Raw genomic sequence first — 13,613 nt, 5'->3', positions numbered from 1 at the left:
ACACTGGGGTTGTGTGTGTGTGTGTTGCAGGTGAGAGAGAGATGGAGAAGGGAGAGAGAGGAAGAGAGATGTTGAAGGGAGAGGGAGAGAGGGAGAGAGGGAGAGAGAGAGAGAGGGAGAGAGGGAGAGAGAGAGAGAGAGGGGGGTGGTAGAAGAAGAGATTGTTGTTTTGGTTACTTTGCAATGTTGCAATACTTCGCTCTCTCTTGCATTACCTCCTGTACTCTTTCACGCCCATTCCTTCCCCCAAACAGTTTCAATGTCTGCTCCACATTTCCATAATCGAGGTAAGGATTAAGTCATGCGCACTTTTATAGATTTTTAAATTCTATACCCAGTCCAGCATGCAGTCACTACATTGGTCTGTATTGATTTCACCTAAGTTAATGTTAGACATGACACACAAATAACTTAATTACAATAGAAATAAGCCTAAGGGGTGGGTTTGTGCGAGTGTGTGCGTGTGTATGTGTGTCTGTGCGCGCGTGTGTGTGTGTGCGTGCGTGTGTTTGAGTGCGCCTGTGTGTGTGTGTGGATAGAGGGATGGGAAGCTGGGGTCACAACATGGCTTACAATGCCGCGAGCACTCACTATTGTGAGGCTAAAATTGATCACACCACTCCATACCTCGCAGCAGCCTCGGTTTCATTTACACATGGTGGACTGGGTGAAAGCAACCCCAGTATCTGAATGGTTTCTTCTCAGGGTCCACAGGATCCAGTAGGAAAAGCCTGTGTTAGCGGCTTGGTCTGCACACAGGCTGAATGGCTGATAAAGTTCAGGGTAGGGAAAAAAAGCTAGGGAAGTTGGCAGTGAAACAGGCACGCCTCTTTCATCCACAGCCATCCATATTCATTACAACACCCTTTTGTTACAGGTACCACATAATCACACCTGAAACCTGATCAGAGAGAGACAGCGAGGGAAAAAGGAAAAAGGGGAATTGTGAACAACACGATTTCCAGCTATGCCGGCACAATGTGTACAATGCGTGCAAAGATGTCGAATTTCAGATGGATTTGATTTATGCTAATGTGGTACCGTGCTCTATTGTCATCAGCACATTCAATTTCCCAGCACCCGTGGTGCGAACGTCACCGTGCTCGTGCGAAACCACATCTTATTTGTGATGTGCAAAAAATAATTATTTGATTCATCCAGCACCGTTGTCAAACTCCCCTCCCCCACAAAGCCAACCACTCTCCCGACCCAGACTCACCCGAAAGACGCACACACACACTCAAAAGACACGCACACATACATACACCCATACACTCCAAAGACACACACACACACACACACACACACACACACACACACACACACATCCTCAACCACCCCCAGCCTCCTCTATCTGCCCAGGAGCACCTGATATTGGCCCCACTGCTCTAACCCTGCATACGTTGTTATACATCTCAGCCTATGCTTGAGTTGTCCCTCTGCCCTCTGAGTCTCCTTCCAGGTAGATATGAAATATCGACTGTTCTCATATGTGCCCTACAGATCACCCCGCCGCCACTACCACTCCTCACACACTGCCAGTTACTCCACTATCGGAGTTGCTAGCACAGCAACTTTGTACGCATGGGAGGGGAGCAGGAGGAGGGGGAAGTGGAAGCAGAGAGCAACCAGGGTGGAGATGTAGCAGTAGGTTAGAGAAGGAGAACATAAGGGGTAGAGTAGAGTCATATTCCAGGGAAGAGATATAGGATCAGGGTAGGGCTATAGTACCACGTTAGAGATAGAGAGCCAGGGTGGAGATGTAGCAGTAGGTTAGAGAAGGAGAACATAAGGGGTAGAGTAGAGTCATATTCCAGGGAAGAGATATAGGATCAGGGTAGGGCTATAGTACCACGTTAGAGATAGAGAGCCAGGGTAGAGATATAGTCAAGGGTAGAGATAGAGAATAAGGGTAGGGATATATTCTAGGGTAGACATATAGTCCAGGGTAGACATATAGTCCAGGATAGAAATATAGACCCGGGTAGAGCTATAGGCCTAGGTTAGAGATGGAGGACAAGGTTGGAGATATAGGACCATGGTAGAGATATAGGACTATGGTAGAGATAGAGCTAGTAGAGAGAGAGAGAGAGAGAGAGAGAGAGAGAGAGACAGAGAGAGAGAGAGAGAGAGAGAGGGAAGGGAAGAAGATACAGATGGAGAGAGATACAGAGACGAAACAAGAGAAAATAAAAAGGCAGACAGACAGACAGACAGACAGACAGACAGACAGACAGACAGACAGAGAAAGAGAGAGAAAAGAGCAATCAAAATAAAAGTAATTAGCAGAATTAGCTCAGGATTATGGGAAATCAATAAAGGAGAGTTTAACTGCGGGAATGTCAGACCGTACGGATGTGTGTGTACGTGTGTGTCTGTGTGTTTGGGTTATTTTATGCATGCAGTGAGATGCGAACAAAAGGAAGTGCAGAACGACAGCAGCAGCAGCAACAAGAGAATCCAAATGTGGCAGGCTTTGCTTTGGCACTGCAAGGCGGCTGATTGTGCAGGAAGGGGTAATTATACACCGCAGTCACACCGCGGCCGACTGCTGGGAGACAAACAGACTTCTCACTGTAAACTGGCCCGCCTCAAACATCAAGAGGACCGAGAGCAAGAATCTGGAAGACTCTGAATCCTAACTCTATCATTAGGATGTTCCCCATACAGTAAATTCTCTGACGGGGACAAAGGCACTTCTTAAACCAGTACTGCAATACACAAAAACGTTTAGTTTCCCCTGGGAAAATTACAGGAGGTCTCAAAGACACAAGCATATTTGTGTGAAGAGCCATGCTCAACTCTGAAGTTAAAAGGAACCCAACTGGGTTTATGTGTAAATAACTTTCCTGGGAATTCTTTGATGAAATAATAGGCGCTGAAATGAGCGCTGTAATGCAAACATTAACGGCAGTTGCATTTCGGTCTAAGAGTAACATTAGTCATAGTATCCCCTATATGTCACAGTGCCTGGGTTTAGCAGGAACGTGCGTTTTGTTGTGGATTGAAACGACGCCATCCATTGAACAGTGTGAAATAAAATAAGATGTGCATGGCCAAACTTTCCAGCTCTCATATTAACAAACACTCAGTGTTTGCCTTGGTGATATGCTCATGATTAATTCAACAGATAAAAGGTTTAGCTGGAGTGGGTTGTGGATTAAGCAGACGAGTGTGCTACAGTGCTACGAGTGCCAGGCTGAAGACTACTTCATTAGCAAACCTTTATTGGCATCATTACCGTGATCCAAGATCTCGAGACATTTATCAGCCCTGTGGCGTAAACACACCGAACACGTGGGACAACACGCTTCCCGGATGTTGATTTTCAATTGTTTTCCGAGTGTGTGTTCTGAAATGATGTCATTTCCAGGCATTGGCGGATAAGGTAATCAACACCCCTGTGCACCACATCCACAGCTGTAGCTCATGTTCAACAGTTTGTTATGCCTGCAGTTGGTCTTGACACATCTATCTCCGTCATTGTTGGCGCAAGTGATCACACTTCAATTTATTTGCCAGTGGGTACGTGCTCAGGCAGTGTCAGGGTAAAGTCCCCACCATGCTAATTAGTATGCCGGAGGAGGTGGCAGAAGAGGAGGAGGAGGAGGAGGAGGTGGAGAACACTACCAGGCTTTGGGAATAGGTCTCATTAGGGACGGCCACGCATGGTGGTGTTTGTGTTTGTGAGTCGGTGTGTATGTGTGTGTATGCGTGTGTTTGTGTGGGGGGGGAGCAGTCAGAAGGGGCCCTCATTGTAACTAATGTTTCCGTGGGCCGCAGATTGAGCCCTGCTTCCTCAGGGCTGGCCTGGCGCTCCCTCGTCTGTCAGGTGTGGATTAATATATCAACACGCGCCGCTGTTATGATGGCGCCGGACATGCACATAAGGGTTCACCATCTGTTCCGCCGGCCACACCAAGGTTAAACATCCTCCCTGCTTACCGTGGACGGAGGGGACGCCAGCAGCTCTGTGTCTCGGAAAGTTAGGAGATGAAAGCGGCTGGGAAATGGTAATGGTGTAAATAGGAAGACGCCTGCGCTCGCACACAGCGGTGGGTTAAGTGGCAGTGTTGGGTCCTATTGAGGGCCAGGGCTGGAAAAAGGATAAGGTATTGGGAAATTAAAGTACGATAGCATAATGAAGTCCTCTGTTGCTGAGAAAATGCTGAATAGAGGAAACATTTTGGCTGCCTTTCGAATTTGACAAATTACAGCGCATATCATAAAGAACGGATTACAATTATTTCTATGTCGCAAAGAGATTGCAAGCTTCTAGGTTGGTGTTTCCGTTTCACTGTGTTTGTGCTACATTTGCAATTTAGCCTTCATTGTAAGTATGAAACTCACTCTTTAAACATTTTTGTGCATTGTGTTGCATGAGCGAGAGAGCCATTTCCAAGCCACTGAGTAACAGAGAATACATTAAAAGATGATCTGCATTCGTAGCTGTCAAAGCGTTAATGCCATTTAATGCATCATGCTGACTCGACGCCTACCCAGGTCTTAAAGCTGTTGGCCTTCAATTAACGTCAACGGTTGCGCAGTAAACAAAGCCTTAGGCAAAGCAGGTATAAGAGTTTCTCTTTTATAAGTCAGTAATCGCTGCATGGATTCTGCTCAAACACCCACCCTGAGACCGAGTTCAGCTCAGCGACAAGGGGATGAGCTAATTTGACTAATTATCTCAGAAGATTCTGACGAGGGTTTCTATTAGCCAGGGCCATGCTCCTTTTACCGAGGTCGTGGCAATAGAAATTGTTGCCAGAATAAAAAAGGTCTTACGTGATTTCACGGGCGGGATGGGCTGCAGTGGTGGCGTCAACGACACATGGGTTTGTAGGCGGGAAACTGACGGTTGTCTTCGGTTATTTTTGAATATTTCCCCCAGGCCTTTTACAGCTTTATGGACAGGGCAGTGAAGAGAGACAGGAAAGTGGGTTGCAGAAGAGACAGAGAATGACATAAAGCATGAGACCTATAGCCTTGTGAGGCCGTCCAGTTAATCAAGTTTATTTCGCAACGAATATAAGTTGGCTATCATATGGCTGGGTAGCAATTGACTTCCAATTATGGGCACGTCCTTTCGCTGTTAAAAAGTCTCCAGCCAATCAGATGAAGTTACCATGTGACACTCAGTGTCACCCAGGTGCCTAATAACCTGGTTGGAAATAAATCAAAAATATAGTATCGTCTGAGAAAAGCATTCCAGGGAAGATTTTTGTTGGATCGATTTTTTTATCCACTACTTCTACTTCGGATGAAACTGCATTGATTACTCCGTCGATCGCTACAATTTGCTTGGGAAACAGCCTTGTTTTTTTTAATCGGACGACTGCAGTGCTCCTATTTCATCGTGAACTGAACTTCCTCACTCTGATCTGCAGAGAGAAATCAAGCGTAAATCAGGATGGTCCCATGAGCCGCCATAGGGCCGCAGGTCCAATCCGTTAGCAAGTGTGAGCCACTGCGCCACTGTCATCCTTTGTATTGAGTTGACACTAAAGGAAAGTTATCTGAAAAACAGACATGTGACTGTGGAACGTGACTGTGGCTCAATCCTTTCCGTCTCGGAGAGGATTGAGCCATAAGCAGCATCAGGGCTGCACTAGTCCGGCACGTCTGCTGGTGGAACACCTTGGTACAGGCTGAGCTCCCAAACCCTTTCATCCCGTTCCCCATTGACAGGAGTCCCACGCCTGAGACCATTATACTGCAGAGGTGAAAGGGGATCAAACATCCAATGAACTCTGGTGTCGGGGCAAGCAACTGTCTCCTTGGCATGCAAAAGAAATGCAATTTGCTTTTTCTTTCTTAATCCCTTGCAATGGAAGCGTTTCCCGGTGTCTCGACTGCTCCGCATGATAATGGCTGAATCTCAGCTGTCATTACAGTCCTCGTTAGGAGCACTGCCATGGCAACTGCGGCATCACTAATTGTGTGATGGCGCCGTTTGTGTCTGGAAAATGAGTATGTGTTCTTGTGGTAAATTCGAGGTAAATTCTGTGTTCAATTGGTTGCATGCAAGTGTGAGCGTGAGCGTGAGTGTGTGTGTGTGTGTGTGTGTGTGTGTGTGTGTGTGTGTGTGTGTGTGTGTGTGTGTGTGTGTTTGTGTGTGTGTGTCTGCATGCGTGGGTGTGTTGGTATGTGGGTATGGTGTTACTGGGCAAGTGCATGTGAATGCATGCCTGTGCCTAGTTATGCATACTGACGTCCACACCCCCCCCCCCCCCCCCCCCCCCCCGGCCCATTCCTTTCATCTCGTCAGTAATTCCTGATCTCCTGACCAATCTCCATTTACACCAAAACCAATTACAGCCCCGGCTGAGCAGGGTAACGGGCACAGCGGCTCAAATGAGACAAAACGGAAGTGGAGGAACGAATGAAAACATGAAAAGTAGGAATTTAATGTCTGAGTTGTGAGCACGGCACAATGGTTCATCCAAGAGCCTGTCTGCTTTGATAAGGCCAACGTTTACACCAACCATGTCTCCACCCGACCCCCACTGCCCTCCCCCCCCCACTTCCGTATACGACTTGCACAACGAGATGTTTTGCAAATGTCGGCCGCCCGTCCTGAAATGAAAACCTGCGTCTGCTTGATCAGCGAGGGCGTGTGATCAGTGGCAGAGACAATGATGAGCTAGAGAATGAAAGCAATACGGCTCAACACAAACGAACGATCTGACGGTGTGATGATTGGTTTCAGAACAGAGCAATCACGAAGCGTCGTGGAAGAGGAGAAAACATCTGAAAATAAAGTGAACAGAAAGAGCAACAGTTTATAACCTTGATGATGTCTGTGATACGGACGGCTTGTGATTGTTCTCGGTTCATCGCTGCCATAATTGAATCTGTTTAAAAGCAGCGTCGGCAGCAAAGAAAAGTAGTACTATTGTTTAGGGCTGTTTTTGTTTTTCTGATATTTCGCCCACAACATCAAACAATGTCTACCTTCCCCCTATTGTGACAGATTCTGCACCATAGTACACACACAACAACACACACACACACAGAAAAAAGCACAAACGCAACATAGCAGGGAGACCCCCCCCTCCCCCCTACACGCAAACACAAACCCACACACACACACTTTAATTCCAGCATACAACATCACGCCTGCCAAGGAACGCAAGCCTCCCAGTGTTGACATGATACTCCCCGAACAGACAGAGGGGCATGGGGGAGGGAGGAAGGGAGGGGATGTGTGGAGGGGTAGAGGCTGGAGGGGTGGGGCTAGGTCTCAGGTCGGGGAGGGGGGGGGCGGGGAGAGAAGAGAGGGGGGGAAACGAGAGGAGACAGGATCTGCTCTCTGCAGTGATCCGGTGACACCGCCTGGCCGACTGTCGGCTTGGATTAGCCGGCCCTCAGACAGCCACCAAGGGAGGGGACAGGAGGACCAGGGGAGGGACAGGAGGACCAAGGGAGGGGACAGGAGGACCAGGGGAGGCAGACATGCTGGCGGACCAGTTACACATGCATTTACCTCCTGGGATTAATAAGGCATTATTTTATATCTAAATGATATAGAAATGTACTGCTGCAGCAGTTAGCTAATAACCCAGATAATGTGAGTGTTCCCTAGAAATGACATTTCCTAGTGCGTTCACCATAATAAAGAGTGATCAATACATAACAGTGGGTGGGAGATTTACCCACTGCTGGGTGGGTGGAAGCTCCTCTCTCAATTCCATCACAGCAAAAATTGCTTTTTTGTTTTAATGTCATGAAATATTAACAATAAAATGTTGCTGCGCTATGTACAGTAAGGCATGGGAGGTGCGTGGTGCTGGCAGTTGGGTTTGGTTTGCTGATTTATTCAGCTCCCATTTGCAACCTGCTCTGTCACAAGGGTAAGGTGATGCTGGGAAGAAATGGACACGTTGAATTCAATTCAAACATTGCATTGATCCTGAAGTTATCTCCAAGGACTGTCTTCCATGCAGCGCATACCAATCGTCGCGTCATGTGAGGCACACACCCACACACACACACACACTCACAGGCACATAGGCACCACACACACACACACACACACACGCAGGCACACCCACACGCACACATTTATGTATGTGTGTGTGTATGTGTGTGTGTGCTTGTATTTTTATATTATTATTATTATATATATTATTTATATATACAATGATATATTTATACAAACATACAAATGCAAGCACACACAGACACAGGCAGACATATACAGAGAAACACATGTAGCCATGTGCACACACATTTCCCTACAAATTAAAGCACACATACACCAACACAAACACCAACACACACCAACACACACACTCACAAACGCACACACACAAATACAAATCATGCCCACACACACAGAGTGCACTCACATATAATACACATTAACTAACGCATACAAAACACACACACACACACCACACACACGCCCGGCGCCCACTGACGGCGAGGGCTGATAGCCTGCGTGTTTGGAGCAAGGTGAGGTAGGGGACAGGCTGTCGAACCTGACAACACCACAGGCAGAGAGTCTCGTCAGCCTCTGCCCCCCCAAACGCACTTCAGCTGCCTCACACACACACACACACATGCATGCTTGCAGACAAGTCCAACGCATGTACACACACACACACCACATGCATAGTAAAGTATACTATATGCATACAATATAATGTGCATGCACACATGCACACACACAACATGAGGATGAAATGTATACTAAATGTATATATACGGTACCGTATTCATAAAAAATACAGCATAAGTACACACAAACGCACACACACACATTCTCACACACAAACACTTGCACGCACTCAGAACTCACACACGCAAGCATACTGTTTTAATACACGGTCACACAGACACACACATAAACACACAAACACACATACACAAACACACACACACGCACTTAGAACTCACACATGCAAGCATACACATACTGTTTTTATACTCGCTCAAACACACACACACACACACACACACACACACACACACACCACACCCACATACACACTCACACGTACATTCACATCCTGACCTGCGGGGTGTGAAATGGAGGGGGGCTGGTGGGGATCGGGGGGGTCGTAGGAGGAATCAGCGCCGAGCACACTTGACAGCGTGAGGGTTTCTGAGGCGGCCGACTCCGGCGCAGAGCAGCCAGGTCTCAATTTGAGAGACGCAGTCAGCGGAGCGAGCGTGTTGTTGAGATACGGACAGAAAAGCTCATCCCCATCTCTTCATCCTGCCGGGGATGGACGCGGAGGAGATGGCACCGCGTCCTCGTCTATTCTTAGCGCTCTCTTCATTTGTTTGAGATCAGGGAGTGGAAGTTTTGACATTTGAACCTGATTTCAGATCTCAGTGCACATGGGAGCAACCCATCCATTCATAACCACCCAAACCAAAGAAGCAAACAGCGTGGGCTTGAAGGGCATATTCCAAAAATATATCTGTAGAAATAAGTCTTTCAGTCCGTGATGTTTGGTGCTTCGTGACCATTGAGTCGTTGACGATCCTATCCACCACGGGGGTGCAGCACATTCAAACTAAGGTCGATAAAGCCAAAGTTTAATAGATAAAGACTTGATTGTCGCTTGACAACAAAACCTAAGTTGGTTTCCCAAGAACTCCTGATCTTGTCCTCCTGCTGCGGAATCTCAGCAGATAACCACGTAAAGAATGGACATCTTAAACATTACAAGTACATCAGATGTAAGGCAGTGAGATAATCTGTGATTAAAATCCATTTGTCAGTTTATTATTGTGTATGTACTTATGAGATGAAATTGTCTGAAAATTAAAAAGCTATCTTGAGTAAAGTAACAAAGTATTATCAAAGAAAACACTTCGCCTCTACCACATATATGAGTTCACATGAAGATGTGATTTGGATGAGCACAATAAAAATCACTTCCTACTCAATTAGACTAGACAATTATGCATACCTTCAACCAATTGACAACACTACCACCATATGTGATTGTGAAACACATTCATAAAGCAGGCAATGTTTAACTTTGACTGTAACATTAACTAGTTAGCCTTAACATATAAGTCAGAATAAGTTAAAATGAGAAAGAAAAATAGGGGGAGGCTCCTTTCTTTTGTTTCTTTTCTTTGTGGCCATCATAAGCCCTCCCAATCTCTTCCTGTCAGGAGCCAGATATAGAGAGGTTTACCGCTCACAATGTAGTCTGTTCTTTTTCCACGCTTATTGCATTAGGCAAGATGATGCTTATTATTTCTTTAACCCTATAGTCAACTTGGCCCATAGGAGCAGATTAAGGTCTTGCTCAGGGATGCCTACTGTGTTATTTCACACCTACCTGCCCGCCTTGAGTTGAAAACAGATTCGCTCACTTCACATATGACCGATCATACTAACTTCACATTTGACGGATCACACTAACCATCATGAGCAACATGAGCTAGTGAGACAACCGGAGATTGCTATCTTATGGTGCCAAATGTTTACCAACCCTGTGTCGAATTCACTTTCGTAATGAAATCTCAGATGTGATTCCGGAAAAAGCGAACACTTTTTAACTCCTACACTCCTTGCAGGTAGCGTGGAGTTCTCCATAGGGGGTTGTACGCTAGCTGATTGTCTTGCTCACCCTAGGTGGGAGGTTCACACAAGAGTTAAAAATGTCATACATTATTCATTCTTATTATATAGACAACCTCCGCCAGGTTTGGCCTTTCATTTCCCCACTTTGACATGGAGTCATTGAGAAGGGCGAGGCGCTTCGGAATTCTGCACATAAAAACCCAAAGCCAATATGGTTTAAAATTAAAACAAGAATCATTAGCGTGGCCCCGTCTCTTTATCGCCTACCAGCGAGCGACGGCGGGTGTGCTTGTTGGTAATGAATGAGGAGCTGATCCTGGCCAGAGCTGTTTAGCCGTGATTGATGATATCCAATCAGTCGGCCGCGTAACGCCAGACTGAGTCCACCCAGGGGTGTCCGCAGAAATCATTTTCCTATTGTGGAACTGATACCCACTGCTTTCCCCGGCACTGCCTCTCTATCTATACGACTGACCTAATCAAATATACGAGATGAATATGTGATTAGGCCCCGATCATGTTTACCCTCGTTCTCCCTCACAGTACAGAATATCGCTAATGGCCAGTGAGTTATGACAACAATAACCTGGCGTCCTTATAATAAGGTAATCAATTCAATCAGCTGTCAATTGACCCAGACGAATGGTCCGGCTTCCCCCCCTATAGGGTGCATAATATAGATGGTTCCTGCCGTTATTGACTTAGGGTGAGTAAACATCTGTTCCGTGATATTCGTCGGCGGATCACCTCCATTAATTATGATTGCGTCCCATTAACAGAGAGTACTGCGGTACACACCGGGACTCACTTTGTTAGCGGAGTTCATCAACTAACACGGGAGCAACACAGCTTTCCCTTCGACATCCCGAATGGAGGTCTCTCTTTTTTCCCCTTCCAATCCCGTACGACAACTTAAGTCACCGTAGTCGCTGCTTTGTGCCTCACTGGTAGCAGCGACGCAGTGTTGACAACAACAGCAGAAACAACAACATTACCATCGCTCACAGAGAAGTCATTGACATAAGAACACCAGTGAAACCGCAAAAACCCACTGAAATGGAATATTCCCTGCTGAAGACACAATTGTTCTATCAAAACACTCAAACAAGTACCCCCTGACCTTCGCATAATGGACAACCCCTCACCGCACTGGGAGGGGAGGGGAGGGGGGGGGGGAGAACCAAGGGTGAGTTACATTGAAATTCAAACTCCCACTCAGGTGCCCTCGCTTCCCTCCACTCCATAGAAACAGCGCACTTCTGACCCCACAGAGGGGCCTCTGTGGTGCTGCGGGTGGGAGATGTAAGAGGAACTGGGAGGGAGGGAGACAGAGAGAGAGAGAGAGAGAGAGAGAGAGAGCGAGAGAGAGAGAGAGAGAGAGAGAGAGACTGAGAGAGAGAGAGAGAGTCTGAGACTGAGGTTGAGAGAGAGAGAGAGACAGAGAGCTTTCTTGGCGTTCCTACAATGGAATAATGCATCTCCCTCGGAGGGAAGGGAATCAGAGCACGGGGTCGTGAGAGGCTATTGAACAGAGCTCCAGACAAGTTTGGGTTTCAGGATATCTACGCCGACATAAAACCGCCAAATTAAATTCAGTGCAATTGAATCTCACTGGTCTCTCTCTGTCTATGTCTCTCTCTCTGTGTCTCTCTCTGTCTCTCTGTCTCTCTGTCTCTCTCTCTCTCTCTCTCTCTCTCTCTCTCTCTCTCTCTCTCTCTCTCTCTCTCTCTCATTGTCTACCTCTCTCTGTCAAAGCACGGCAGCGGAGGGAGGAATCAATAGCGAGTGTATTGATATTAATGTTGGACATTATGCCTCCCAAATGAAATAACAGCAAACGAGAGGAGCACCCAGCCCCCTTTATTAACAACATGTGATCCAAAATGAATTAGCCTTCAACTCTCCGTCTCCCAGGTGGTAGAGGACTGGTACCCTATCCCCCCCCCCCCTCCCACACCTCCAATCCTCCTCTCCGCCAGGTAAACAAACCTGCCCCCCCCCCCCCCCCCCCCCACACACACACACAGACCTGGTGAACAGTTTGTCTCCAGTGTGTCTGTGTGTACACAGACACACGCGGTTCGATCTGGAAGCAGACTGGAAACCCAAGCCGTGCCGGACGCAGAGACTAAGCGGTGGAGGAACGTCATCTCTACCCGGTTTAACGTTTAACCGTTGTACGCATACGAGTCGTCATGGGGATATCCGTTAGTGCTTTTTTAGATGCTTTTCCATTTCAAACCCAGCACCTTTAGACCGGTAGGAGAACACTCTGACCTCCTGTTGCCCCAAACATTTCTTTATTCTTTATTTTAAAGATTTATGATCCGGTTTTGTCGATAATTCAAATCTGATTTTTCAACTGCGGATTTCAGCTGTCTATTATTCTGAATTGTGGCTATGAAAAACATAATAAATACAAAAGGTCATATGTTAGGTAAATGTTTCATCATACATTCACTGTGACATTAACCATAATTACTGACCGCTGGGTGGATTTTAGTTCTCCAAATTCTAGTTCATCAAGAACATGTATGTATGGGGGGGGAGTGAGAGAGAGGAACAGGGTCATAACACAAAAGAGTCATAGAGATAGCAAGATTGGGGTAGAGGGAAAGAGTGATAGAGAAGGTGACATTGAAAGAGATATAAAGAGAGAAACATTGAAAGAGAGAGAGAGAGATAAATATATATATATGAAGAAAAAGAAAATTAAGAAAATATCGGTGTGGGATTTTCAATATGTAAAAACAATAAAAGCAGAGTGCAACATGTACCTACTAAGACATTCTCTATTCAATCCCTGGATTTAAAGATCAGCGGCTGTTTAAGCCTCTGATGAGGTTAAACATAATGACATTGTTTTGTATCAACATACAAACATACCGGTTGTTGTGTCAGATCCCTCTAATTTGATCTGAGTCTGTTCTGTTCCCTTGCTAACCTGCCTCACACGCTAAATCAGTATTCATCTGCTCAGATCAAAATGGCCCTGACCTTTAGTTTAAATATAATTATCTATAAAGTAAATGAATGAATAAAGATAGGCCGTCTGCTATTA

The sequence above is a fragment of the Pollachius pollachius genome, assembly GCF_949987615.1.
Source record: "Pollachius pollachius genome assembly, chromosome: 12".
Classification (NCBI taxonomy): Eukaryota; Metazoa; Chordata; class Actinopteri; order Gadiformes; family Gadidae; genus Pollachius; species Pollachius pollachius.
The sequence above is the reverse complement of the archived record's forward strand: the minus strand, read 5'-3'. Positions refer to the sequence as shown.